Below are 13803 nucleotides of genomic sequence, written 5' to 3'. Positions count from 1 at the left end.
TCACCTGTGGCTGTTTGGGGTCAGTTTGCTGAAGTACGCAAACCGGTATGCATTTTAGACTACAATAAGCACATGGGTGGTGTTGATAGAGTAGATCAGAGGTTGGAACTTTACACTGCTATTCATAAGGCGTACATCTGGTACAAAAAGTTGGCCATCCATCTCTTCAATTTAGCAACTTTCAATGTTTTTGTTGTGTACAAGGAGTGTTCTCTAGAGTCTAAGTTGACTTTTGTTCAGTTTCAACAGTCTGTGATAGGAAGCCTTGTTGTTGTGGAACAGGCAAGTGTTCCTAGAGTTGGAGTGGTGGAGGATGTGGCTAGATTTGCATATGGCCATGTCTGAACTGGGGTGGCAGAGTGGGCTAAAGAACGGTGGTGGATTAAACCCAGATCAGTTGACTGGGGGTGAGTGCTTGCAATGTTCAACACTCCGTCCATCATTTCCTTTGGTTTTGCTTTGTACGCCATAAGTTGGCAGGGTATGCTCAGACGTGAGTCTCTTGCTCACTTTGCCACTGGATTCAAGCAAGCCTGGCTGAAGACGGCTGAAATGCCAGAAACCGGTCCTAGGAAGCTTGTTTCCGGTCCAGGGAAGACATGGCTTGGCAATTCGGGCTGGACTGTTCCCCTGAGGCACAGGGTCAGACTGATTTGCATATGGCCATGTCTGAACTGGGGTGGCAGAGTGGGCTAAAGAACGGTGGGGGATTAAACCCAGATCAGTTGACTGGGGGTGAGTGCTTGCAATGTTCAACACTCCGTCCATCATTTCCTTTGGTTTTGCTTTGTTTGCCATAAGTTGGCAGGGTATGCTCAGACGTGAGTCCCTTGCTCACTTTGCCACTGGATTCAAGCAAGCCTGGCTGAAGACGGCTGAAATGCCAGAAACCGGTCCTAGGAAGCTTGTTTCCGGTCCAGGGAAGACATGGCTTGGCAGTTCGGGCTGGACTGTTCCCATGAGGCACAGGGTCAGACTGATTTGCATATGGCCATGTCTGAACTGGGGTGGCAAAGTGGGCTAAAGAACGGTGGTGGATTAAACCCAGATCAGTTGACTGGGGGTGAGTGCTTGCAATGTTCAACACTCCGTCCATCATTTCCTTTGGTTTTTCTTTGTTCGCCATAAGTTGGCAGGGTATGCTCAGATGTGAGTCCCTTGCTCACTTTGCCACTGGATTCAAGCAAGCCTGGCTGAAGACGGCTGAAATGCCAGAAACCGGTCCTAGGAAGCTTGTTTCCGGTCCAGGGAAGACATGGCTTGGCAGTTCGGGCTGGACTGTTCCCATGAGGCACAGGGTCAGACTGATTTGCATATGGCCATGTCTGAACTGGGGTGGCAGAGTGGGCTAAAGAACGGTGGTGGATTAAACCCAGATCAGTTGACTGGGGGTGAGTGCTTGCAATGTTCAACACTCCGTCCATCATTTCCTTTGGTTTTACTTTGTTCGCCATAAGTTGGCAGGGTATGCTCAGACGTGAGTCCCTTGCTCACTTTGCCACTGGATTTAAGCAAGCCTGGCTGAAGACGGCTGAAATGCCAGAAACTGGTCCTAGGAAGCTTGTTTCCGGTCCAGGGAAGACATGGCTTGGCAGTTCGGCTGGACTGTTCCCATGAGGCACAGGGTCAGACTGATTTGCATATGGCCATGTCTGAACTGGGGTGGCAGAGTGGGATAAAGAACGGTGGTGGATTAAACCCAGATCAGTTGACTGGGGGTGAGTGCTTGCAATGTTCAACACTCCATCCATCATTTCATTTGGTTTTGCTTAGATTGAAAGATCGCCATTTTCCTGATTTAATTCCTCCCACGCCCTAAAAAACAATCCCTGTAAGAAATGTAGAGTCTGCTTGCGAAGAGGTGTGCGGAAGGAGAGTCGTATGCACTGTGCCGATTGTCCTTCTAATCCTGGGCTGTGTGCGCCCTCATGTTTCAGATTGTATCACACTAAAAAGAGTTTTTGGGAGTAACCGTGCCTTGTCTGTATGGTTTGATGTAATTGTTCAGTTTCACGTTTGGCAATAGAATGATGACTTTTGTTTCTGATGTTGTTTTTGTAGTTATAGTTTGGTATCTAGTTCCAATTGGTTTGTGTTTTCTTTCTTGTTTAAACAAAATGTATGACGGTGTGCGTGGACTGGCGGTAGGCTTGCGGTGTGCGTGGACTGGCGCTTGGCTGGCAGTGTGCGAGGACTGGCGCTTGGCTGGCAGTGTGCGTGGACTGGCGCTTTGCTGGCAGTGTGCGTGGACTGGTGCTTGGCTTGCAGTGTGCGTGGACTGGTGCTTGGCTGGCGGTGTGTGTGGATTGGCGCTTGGCTTGCGGTGTGTTTGGACTGGTGCTTGACTTGCGGTGAGTGGACTGGAGCTTGGCTTGCAGTGAGTGGACTGGCGCTTGAATTGCAGTGAGTGGATTGGCGCTTGGCTTTCAGTGTGCGTAGATGGGCGCTTGGCTGGTGGTGTACATGGACTGGCGCTTGGCTGGCAGTGTGCGTGGACTGCTGCTTGGCTGGCTGTGAGTGGGCTGGCGCTTGACTGGCGGTGAGTGGGCTGGTGCTTGGCTGGCGGTGTGCGTGGATTGGCACTTGGCTGGTGGTGTGTTTGGACTGGCGCTTGGCTGTCAGTGTGCGTAGACTGGTGCTTGGCTGGCAGTGAGTGGGCTGGCGCTTGGCTGGTGGTTTGTAAGTAGTGACTAGCTGCTGGTCACTACACACACTGCTAGCCAAATGCCACTCCACGCAATCCGTGAGATGGTGTGGTTGGTGTGTCAGGAATGTGAGCGTGTGAAGGTGATGGGCCCTTGAATGGCGCTGTCTGCTGGTGTGAGTATTGTAATGTGCTGGGCCCGCGGCTGGCGGTGTGAATGGTTTTGTATGTGTCACACGTATGCAAGGTGTATGAATGGCCTGTAAAGAGGTTGGTGCCTTGTCGTGGCTTTACAGCTCACGAGCTGTGAGTCAATGGTTCAGTTTCTCATACTTTCAATTATTAACAGTGCATTTCTTTTTTGTGAAATCTCTGGTTAATACAAGTATATATACTGAACCATCGCTCACTCTCGTGCCAAATCCAACCAGTATGTATGTGTGCTTCAGGAATAGATGGTTGTGTAGATAAAAATGTCTATTCTGTTTTCGTCAAGCAGGGTGTACCTTGTCCCTTTTTGTAAATGTTGTAATGTGTTGGCTTTGTGCCTGGTGGTGTGAACGTTCTTGTGTGTCTCATGTATGAAAGGTGTGTGAATGGCCTGTAAAGCGGTTGGTGCCTGGACGTGGCTTTAGAGCTCATGAGCTGCGCGTCATTGGTTCCGTTTTTTGTCCTTTCAGTTATTGACAGTGCATTTCATTTTTGTGAAATCTCTTGTTAATAAAATGTTATATACTGAACCATCACTCGCACTCGTGCCAAATCCAATCAGTATATGTGCGTGCTTGAGGAATAGATGGCTGTGCAGTAAACTTTGTCTGTTTTGTCTCTCTGCCAAGCTGTACATTTCATTTAAGAATAACCTAACAACTGTAGTTTTTGTCGTAAACTAAACACCCATGGGAGTGCATGGTGTGGTCTCTCTTGTGGATCCCAACAAGTTATCTTACCCACAATGTCCTGCAAACCTCAAAATGTGACTGTGACATTTTCCTTGCATTATTTTGCCAAAATTTTCACGCGGCGGAAAGTAACAACAAATTTCCAACCCCCCTGCATTTCTCCAAGTATCTCAATAGAAATGGTACCTCACTTTTATGGGTGGGGCAAGTACCCGCGGCAGGGAAGGGCCCAAAACCTTTTGCTGTGACATCAAAATTACCTATCACAAACCAACTTGGTTTTGCAAGGGGGGTCCCATGAGTTTTTGGTCAGGGGCTCGGCGGCAATTTTTGTGCCTGATTTCCCAATAATTTCTCATACAGAGATTTCAGCTGCTTTAAACAGCTGGAGGCCTTGAATTACATTTTAGAAGGAAAATAATGTATTTGATCAGCCGTTTTGTAAAATATATCCTTTTAAACTAATGTGGTGGGGGCAATGCCGCATCTCAAGGCATGTGCCTAAGAATATTAACACACTTGCAATGTGCAAAAGAAACATTCCCATAATTCCACTCTAAACAACATGGTTCTGTTGTAACTTAATTAACACTGACACTCCTCCCCATGTTTTATCATTCCATTTATTTATTCAACCACATTCATAAGAGGCTAATCTTATTTGTGGCTAAATAAATGGAAACTTATTCATCAAGCTGGTCAGATCGGTTCTGCATGTTCAATTTCTCACTGCTGACCTGAAACAAAACAGGCGAGAGGTAAAAGCAAAGTTCAATTGATTTTGACAAGAACATACCATAAAACATTGTTATTTGATGTTTTTCTTGCAAACACACAGCTAATAGCACCATTACATTAATAGGCTGCTGGCGAATGAGTGATAGCCTTTGTCTTAGATTGGAATTGTTTAGTTGTACATCACTTGAATCCCTTCGTGCTGTGTATCAGACATGGCCAGAGTCATTGTGTGGCAGCCTTTTACCCCAATTGTTTCTGTCAATCACCACTGTCACCACGCGCCCTAGGGGACAACTTGATGTGTGGATATACTGATAATTAGTTTTACACCATCCGCAAAGCTCTTGCCACTCATTGATTTTCCCACCTCATTCAGCCAGGCTGCAATGGTTAAGGTTCGATTGTTAACAGCCTAAAACAATTTATTTATGGTTGCTCATCTGAACGTGTTAGCAGGGCATTTGTAACTTTAAGTGACTATTTATGCATCATTTATCTGTTCAATATTGAAGTATGCAAATCCATCTCTATTAAAATGGATTATTTTGAAATATAATATTGAAATAAATGAAATTCGTTATCCTGGGGTTGTAGCTCAATAGTTGTATTCATAATTAATAACTGTGTTGCTTAAAATAAAAATGCACACTTTTTTTTGGAATGCTTTGCACATATCCTGACAAAAGAGGAAAATTGCGAGATTTTCTCTTGAAAAAGGGATCACATAATATATATAGTATATAATGGAAGCCTACTCTAAATATTTCCTTAACAAATCTATGTTTTCGTTCTGTAAATTTGTTTTTATTAAGCTATTGCAGCTTAGAAAATACACCAGCATTTAAAGTAAAATAATTCTAGACTCAACTGTTTGGTTCGCGGTATAAATGTTATGTGACCAATTGAAAATAAATGACACAAATGCCCCAGTTATTTAATGTTCTATTTACACTTGTTCTGGATTAAAGCAGGAGATGTCAGAAACATATTTAATTTCTCCTGTGGAAATGGAATCCACAAAGGTTTGATCAAATGCATTACTAGGTGTTATCGTGTAAAACGATTCTTGAATATAGACTAAGATGGTTAATACTTGTCAAGGGAGGCGTATTTTAAACTCCTGTGCATCGTGATTTTTCACAAATGGGCACTGGAATAATGTAATATTTAAGCACTTTTAGGAATGCACAATATCACATACTATACCACCAAAAAAGTGTTGCAGGCCCTGCCTAGCATCATGGGATGAAGTGTGGAAGGATGCCACAGCATGTCAGCATTGTCTGTTCATTCCTTGGTGATGCAAAGGCTGGCCAGGGGCCAGCTCTGTCTCTCCTGTGATTATTCCCACAGTCACTGCAATAAAATCTTAAGCCATAGTAGCTGGCCCAAGAAGGAAAATTACATTCGGTAGCCAGAAGCAGGAGATACTGTGCAAGGACGTGGTCATCATTATGCCTCGTTGTGCATCAATTTTTGAGAACCACCAAAGGGTGCAGACTCCTATGGCAAGTAATTTACTAATAAGGTGAATGTCATCCCCACGCACCCTGGAGGAACCAGATTTCTAGGCATGATTTAGGGTACCAGCTAGGCCTAGTAAGAGGTATTGTTAATTGCACATGGAGAGAAAATGTGCTCCAGCAAGGACAGGGTGTTTTGCATTTGAGCATTCTTGTAGGTCGGAGAGTATAAGCCAAGTGTTAACTGAATGATGTGCAATGAGAAAAACTGATATTGCCTAGACTATGGGCCGTGGTTAGCCAATAAGGTGTGCTTTATAGTTCCTCAACAGTTCTATTTTGTCTGAAAGATAGATATGTAGGTATATGTAGGTATAATGATCCACTGATAAGTATCTATGTATGTTAAACATCTATAATTTGATTATCTGTATGTATCTAGACATGTCCATTTCTTTGTACAAACATATATACTAATTATAGTTGAAAAATATATGGATGTTCGTATAGCTTTGCTTAACAAATGCATATAGTGCTTATGGTTAGAATATATATATATATTATTTATGCTTAACTTGTGCATACAAAACTAGTTTAGTTATAAGCTATTTGATTATATGCTTATGTGTCTCTGATTTCGTTTTTTAAATTATCACAATGTGTAATTATGATCAGAACAACTTCATAAGTATTTCACTTATGAAATATTGGGGAAAATATAAAATGAAAATAGGCAAATGCAAATAAAAAAATGCAAAACATTTCCAAAAAAGAAAAACAATTAATACAAATATACAGAAAAACTCTTGAAAGTCTGAGTTTCTAACTCTTTACACATACATGTACATATGGGACTTTATATCTCAAAATTACTTTCCATATCCATGTATACCTTTCTATGTAGTTATGTATTTATGTATGTATTACATTACTGCTATGTAACCTTCAACTCTCTCCAGTGCACTACTCTATCTCATCCTATTCCTCTCTCAGCATATCATCTTCCTTCACTATCTGACTCATCCGAAACGTAATTGTACTACTATTATCTCCCTCCCAATAAGTCTTTCTAGACTCCACTATCCCTCCTTTGACTCATCCCAAACCTCATTGTATTACTGTGATTTTCCCAAACAACACTTTCTAGACTCTTCCTTCCTCTATCCTACAAAATCCAAATAATCGACTCACAGGTTCAGTGCTCGAATTAACAACTGATATCGCTGATACGCACTTCAATGCATTATCAGGGGTAGTAAGTGCTATATAAATTGCAATTACAATGTTCTTTTGTGGGTTATTGTGGGCTACAGTAAGCCAAGGCTGAAGATGGATCCTCCATAGCCACAACCACCACAGCTGCTAATTTAGCACTTGTAGCTGCTGCACACACAGCATCTACAAGAGCTACCATCATAGCTCCAGGCACAGCTGCCAGGAAGGTTCCAGACACAGCTGAGAGTCAAACAGGTGTATCCAAGACTGCCCCATCAGCACCTTTGAGATCTAAAATATCAGTTGCAGTAAGATCTGGCCACCAACATCAGCTGCAGGCTCAGATGATACCTCCAATACTTCTTGCTTAATCTCTGTGTTTCTGCTGAAGGTGAGCAATGAGATCCTGAGACACCTCCAGGAGTAACACAGCATCAGCATTTTAATGAGGATGCAAATAAGGGGCACATACCTGTACTATTAGCATCTGTGAGTGCGGTCACAGGGAGTCACGGATAAACGATGTTGGCATCCCTGAAGCTTTACCCAATCAGCCAGCCGCCATCATCTCAGAGGCCATGCATCACCTCACAAGGAAAATGACAATGAGCAAGGCAGGGTAGGACTCTCTCCTGGAAATCTGCAAGGACACTGCCCATGTTGTGTCAGCCATCATTGAAATATGGAAAAACAACAGTTGATGGACAGAATGCAGAACAATGTCATACATTCACCCCAGTACAGAGATCTGGGCCTAAATCAATCGTTTTTTTGCTCACCATGCCATTCCAGTTTAAACCCAGCCATATGCAAATCAGTCTTGACCCTGTGCCTCATGGGAACAGTCCAGCCCGAACTGCCAAGCCAGGTCCTCCCTGGACTGGAACCAAGCATCCTAGAACCGGTTTCGGGGTTTCACCCTTCTTCAGCCAGATTAGCTTGATTCCAGTGGCATGGAGAGCACGGGACTCACGTCTGAGCATACCCGTCCCACTCGGGGTGAAAAATGCAAAAACAACAGTTGATGGACAGAATGCAGAACAATGTCATACATTCACCCCAGTACGGAGATCTGGGCCTAAATCCATCGTTTTTTTTCTCACCATGCCATTCCAGTTTGAACCCAGCCATATGCAATTCAGTCTTGACCCTGTGCCTCATGGGAACAGTCCAGCCCGAACTGCCAAGCCAGGTCCTCCCTGGACTGGAACCAAGCATCCTAGGACCGGTTTTGGGGCTTCACCCCTCTTCAGCCAGGATAGCTTGATTCCAGTGGCATGGAGAGCACTTGACTCACGTTTGAGCATACCCGTCCCACTCGGGGGGAAAAATGCAAAAACAACAGTTGATGGACAGAATGCAGAACAATGTCATACATTCACCCCAGTACAGAGATCTGGGCCTAAATCCATCGTTTTGACATATGGAGCATTGTGAGGGACCATCTCCAGAAGACGTGGACCGTTACCTGATCAGTCCAACAACATACGTTGAACAGAGACACCAAAGATATTCTATCTTCCAATCTCTCAACTTTTTAAAAACTTCCATCTTAACCAATGCCTCAGCATATTGCTGAGGGGTGAATATCAACTGTGTTTGCTTGAAATCCTAGACAAGTTCTCAGAGCACTAGGAAGTGATTTATTGGGTCTTGACCCTTTTGGCAGCCCAGGGCAGCCCAGCTGTCCCATCCATCCCATCCTCCTCCTCCCCCTCCAAACCTGCAAGGTGTCCCCGTCCTGGCTCAGAGGTGATCAGCATAGATGTATATAAATTAGTTTTGAGCATACAGGGCACAGAGAGTGTGAGGGTGAATTGTAGAATAGTGCAAATAGGAGTTGAGATAGTTAAGGTGTGTTGTAGAAGAGATATATTGCTGCATGGTGGACATGAGGTTGTGGTGCAGATAGGAGATGAGATAGTTAAGGTAAGAATGGTTGACAAGTTCTGCGTTTCAGAGGTTTTGGGCGGGTAGGGGGTGTGATACTACAAATAATGGGTGTATCAGATGGACTTAGTGTTGCAGAGAGGAGAGATTTCCTAAGGAAACATTTGCAGGTTTTTTAAAAATAAATATTTTTCATAAAAATATTTTGTAAAACGTGTTATTTATGCAGTGGTATATATGTTGTGTAGCAAAGTTTATAAGAATGTATTAATGGTGGTGTCTCAGATGCCAGTAGCATCAGTATCCTATTAAAGATGGACATATGTCTCTTCCTCATTTGACACATATTGCCTAACTGGAATGTAGCCGAACCTGGAACAAATCTGTTCTGGTAACATTTATTATTTGTTGTATACATCAAGGATCTACTGGCAGGGTGCATACTTTGAATAGTCAAAAAGAATACTCAATTGTGTTGCATATTCAAGTGTGTGCCCTTTAGTTTATTTGACTGTGGCCAGTTGATGGTTCTCGCAGAGGTGTTATGAACCATGCTTACAGTGGTGACCTAGAGACACACAAATTATATTGTGCATCAATGGGTATATATAGGCAATGTTGTTGAGTCCACATACACAAACTCATGTACACTTCGTAACTAAATGAGGACTCACATAATGAAATAGTCCACAACCAATGCATTTCACTGCTGAGTTTGCACTCTATTGGTCATGAACTCCAAATATACAGTCAACTGTCATTGGATATCTCTATCATTACGCCATCACCCTATTTAATATTGACATTGAGGAGTTCTAATACACTCATCAAGAAGCACTGTCCTGAATGGGTGTTGTGTCTCCATAGTGTTTGGCTTCCACCTGTTTCCCCTAGACCATGGAGTCATGGATAGAATGAGGAAATCGAGCATGGGCACCTGTGGTGCTGTTTCTTCCTTTTCTGATTTACTTGATGCCTAGTACAAAACAGTGATACATGGAAGCAATCAATATCCTATAAGCAAGTGCACCAAACGTTGCCTTAGCAGCATTCATTGTCAGCATGGAAATAATTTGCTGGTTGTAGGAGTATTGACATAATTTCTCTAACACTGGTTAATGACCAAGCAGAGAATTAATAACTTGGATCAGGTCCATAGAAACAGTGCACTGTGTCAACCCGTGAATGAGGCAATGTGCGTGCTAGTATGAGCCTACTGTTTATAAATTCAGCAGTACCAGAAATCGGACAAAAAGGTGATTGCAGTTCATGTCACCAGTGTTTAGCTGTAACTCATATCTGATGTTAGATAGGATGTGGTATGTGATTTCCAAGTGCAGACAATATATTATTATGGCCTGAAATGTTGATGGATTGATCCTTGTCATCCTGGGCCTTTTCTTCCATCTCAAGCTTGTGGTTGCTCTTCTGTATGGTGCAACCAGCTTCTCTTTGCACCAGCAGCAGAACATAGTAGATCATCAAGAGTACTTCGCACATTGCAATGACATGAGTAGGAAGAGATCCATCCATAGTGATGTTTGTCAGTGGTTGCAGGTGACGTTTGAAAGTGGTGGGAGGTAAACGCTGGGTATGACTTTTATGTATCGAGCGAAGTGAACAAGCGTAATGGACAAATGAAGGGTTTGGGGTGGTCCTCCTCACAAGGAAAAATTTTAAAAACATTGGCAAATGGTGCATTTTAAAGCAAATAAATTCAGTTTAAAAGAAAGGTTTATAAAGCAGTGGGAATGTATAATCTTGAAATATTAAAGACATTAAAAACTGCCTCATCTCTTAGTGCATTATTATGCTCAACTGTTACAGTAATGTGCAAATTGTACAGCGCAACAACTTCAGGCCCTGCAAAGTGTGTGCTTGCTAAGTATCTTGCACTGCATGCAGCATTGACTTTGGAAAAAAATGCTCTAACCAAGCTTCGGGAAGCACCCACAGCTGCTGGCTGTAATCAGTCATATAGAAATATGTGCAGGCAGATCTTTGAGTGAGATGAAAAAGCAGGGACTAATTAGAAGGGAACATGTAAAATAAATGTCTGTGATTCCCATAGTATGTCACCTGACTGGTATTATGGTTTCACTATGAGATGTTACTGCTTCCAGGTGTATGGCACAATAACTGACATACACCTGAAAGCTTCAAGTACCATTGGCTTTGTCAGTGGTTGTTAGCTGTTTGAGATAATTGAGTAACAATAATAATGTTTGGTAAGTAATTAATATTGGCAATGTTTTAATTATGAAATTGTGAGACTGTGAATTAAATATTATTGATGCCTGTGCAAGGAGTATTGGCCTTCAGTTTTGTGTGCTTCATGTTGGATATGTATGTCCCTTTACTTTGCACATCTCACCCATCTGCATGTCTTCAAACTCATCTCTTTCCTCTTCAGCACCCTCTTTTCTCTCTCCCACAAATGTTCTTCCTCGCATCTCCCTCACTTCACCACCCCAAACATACACTACACTCAGTCACATTTAAGCACTTTATTTTCTTTTACTTTTATCTTGTAAATATTTTGACATCAGTGTACCTCCTTCACCTACATTTATACAGCATTTCAACTGCAACTGTAATACATGACCATTGTTCTGTGTTCTCTGCAGAGCCCAACCCACTGACAGGCACTCTGCTTTGCCTTCAGCCTCAGCGCCAAAGCTCTCAATCAAAGCCCCTACAAACACCTGGAAGGACTCAAAGGAGCATATTATGAAGAACGTGTGATAATCATCGCGAAAGTGACTTAATGCAACCTACAACATCGCAGTCTATTGCGGGAAATTTACTTCGTGTTAACCAAGTATTCACCACAAAGCAGTACCATGCGATAGTCACCAGATAACGCATCAAATGGCCACGTTAAAATCAACGCCACGCTGCAAAAATGCGAAACACGAATGCAAAAAAAGCTGTGATGAAGCCAAGCACGATACAAAAAGCTGCGAAAACCAGCAGCAGGAAAATGCACTAATAAAGCAGAACAAGAAAAATACACCAGAAACAATCAAAAGTGCACAGCACCATAGATGCACCCTGACCGAGCGCAGAGGCCAACGCGAACCGCTCAAGCCCCACAGACCACCAGCAAGGTACAACGGGGTCGGGGAAGGCCAGGGAGAATAGGGAGAGGAAGACGGGGTGCAGTCTGCAGCAACACAAGACCAGCCTCACGGAAGTGACAGAACAATACCAGCAACTGTCCCACAATCAGACTACCTGGAATGCAGCCGGAGTGTCGAGGAGGACAATGGATGAGTCCAAGAGGCGCTGGCATGACCTGAAAACCTAAACCAGGCACAAACCCGCTGCCAAGAGGAAGGCAGCAACGGCGACAGTCCTGCGCCACTAGAAGAGCAGGAGGAAATGGAGGCCAGTCATCAGTGTGGAGACGGTGCAAGGAGGTGGGAGTATGGACACAGCTCGAGAGGACCTGATACAACAACAACAGGGTGAGTAATGACCAGGGACTGGGGGGACGCAGGGAGATAGGCACAATGGCCCACATGCACAATCAAGTATAGCACACTGCACACCTACAATGACCCAGGATCATGTCCCTCATCCCCGTGGCACACTGCAGCACACACACAAAGCAATCACAGCACATCCCATGACAATGTGGCACAAAGTGCAACACTGACACCGCAGAACAGGGGACACAACTGGGTCCGCTCATGCGCAGAAACAGGCCAATCACATTGGACAGAACAGGAAACGGTAAGATGCATAGGACGGGTACAACCTCATATCTGTCATGTAGTACCAATGTCCACTCTCCCCCCCAAATTGCCAGCACCGCCCAAACAGTCACAATGTACATTGTCACAGTCTGCATGTAAACAAGAACAATGCGCAAACATAAATGTCAACACGATGTCAACATGCATCTCCCCTTCACATTGCAGAGGTAAAAAAAACACCTCCAGCAGGTCAGACCAGACAACCCATCAGTGATGCCTGAGACGACCACCACACCTCTAACACCGATGCCCTACAACAGCTCATGGACTTCTCAGGCAACCCACCCCCAGGAGCAGGGCAGCCAAGCCATATAGAGAAGACCCCAGCGACTGCACAGACCATACATCAGGAAGCACCCGCCACCACAGCTGGCTCCCAACACTCACCGGGGCACACATCGCATTCCAATGCCAGGTGTCATAATGCCAAAAGGAGGTGGCCGAACAGGTGCCGGTGGGGTCAGAACTCATGGAAGCCAAACTAGATCACATACGTGTGTGTTCAAGTCTCATCAGGGACCACCTAAACCCCACAAAGGAGACCCACACTGCGCATGATACACATGCATGTGCACATGTCCTGCAATAAACCTCGCCCAGCGCCATTGAATCATCATTCACACCCCGACGCTGGCCCTCCATAGGACAGCCCAGTCCACTCCTCTTATGTATTGAGTGGCTGACGACAAATCTACATGTCCAAGATTGTACCCGCTGCCTGCGGTGACATGTCTGCATCTGCTGTACAGAGCACAATATAATGTCGTAGGGCCCAGGGCCCTCATGCATACAACAAGACCACAGGGACACACGCATATACATGTTGAACTGGCTACGGGCACGTGCGCCCGGCCCCTTTATTGGCAGGGCCACATGTACAGTGACGCCTGTGCTGGATGTATGTGAGGTGAGTATAAGCCATTCCACATGGAGTGCTTGGTGCTGACAACAACTTTAAAAGTGGACACCAGTGCAATGGAAACAGAAAACACCTGCATAACAGAGTCAACTGCTGAGCAACATGGATGGAGCCGGATAAAGGACAGTGGTCACCCAACATTCAAACAGAAGTGTCCGTGAGTTTGCAGTGCACTGAGGTTGGGGCACTAGAGATGAGCGCGCTCATGTGAAGAAACTGCTAGGATTGTGTCCCTTCAGGTTAGTCCTGATGCAGATGCAGTGGTCTGTGT

Source organism: Triturus cristatus, chromosome 2_2, assembly GCF_964204655.1.
Source record: "Triturus cristatus chromosome 2_2, aTriCri1.1, whole genome shotgun sequence".
In the NCBI taxonomy this organism is placed as follows: domain Eukaryota; kingdom Metazoa; phylum Chordata; class Amphibia; order Caudata; family Salamandridae; genus Triturus; species Triturus cristatus.
This window is presented reverse-complemented; position numbering follows the sequence as displayed.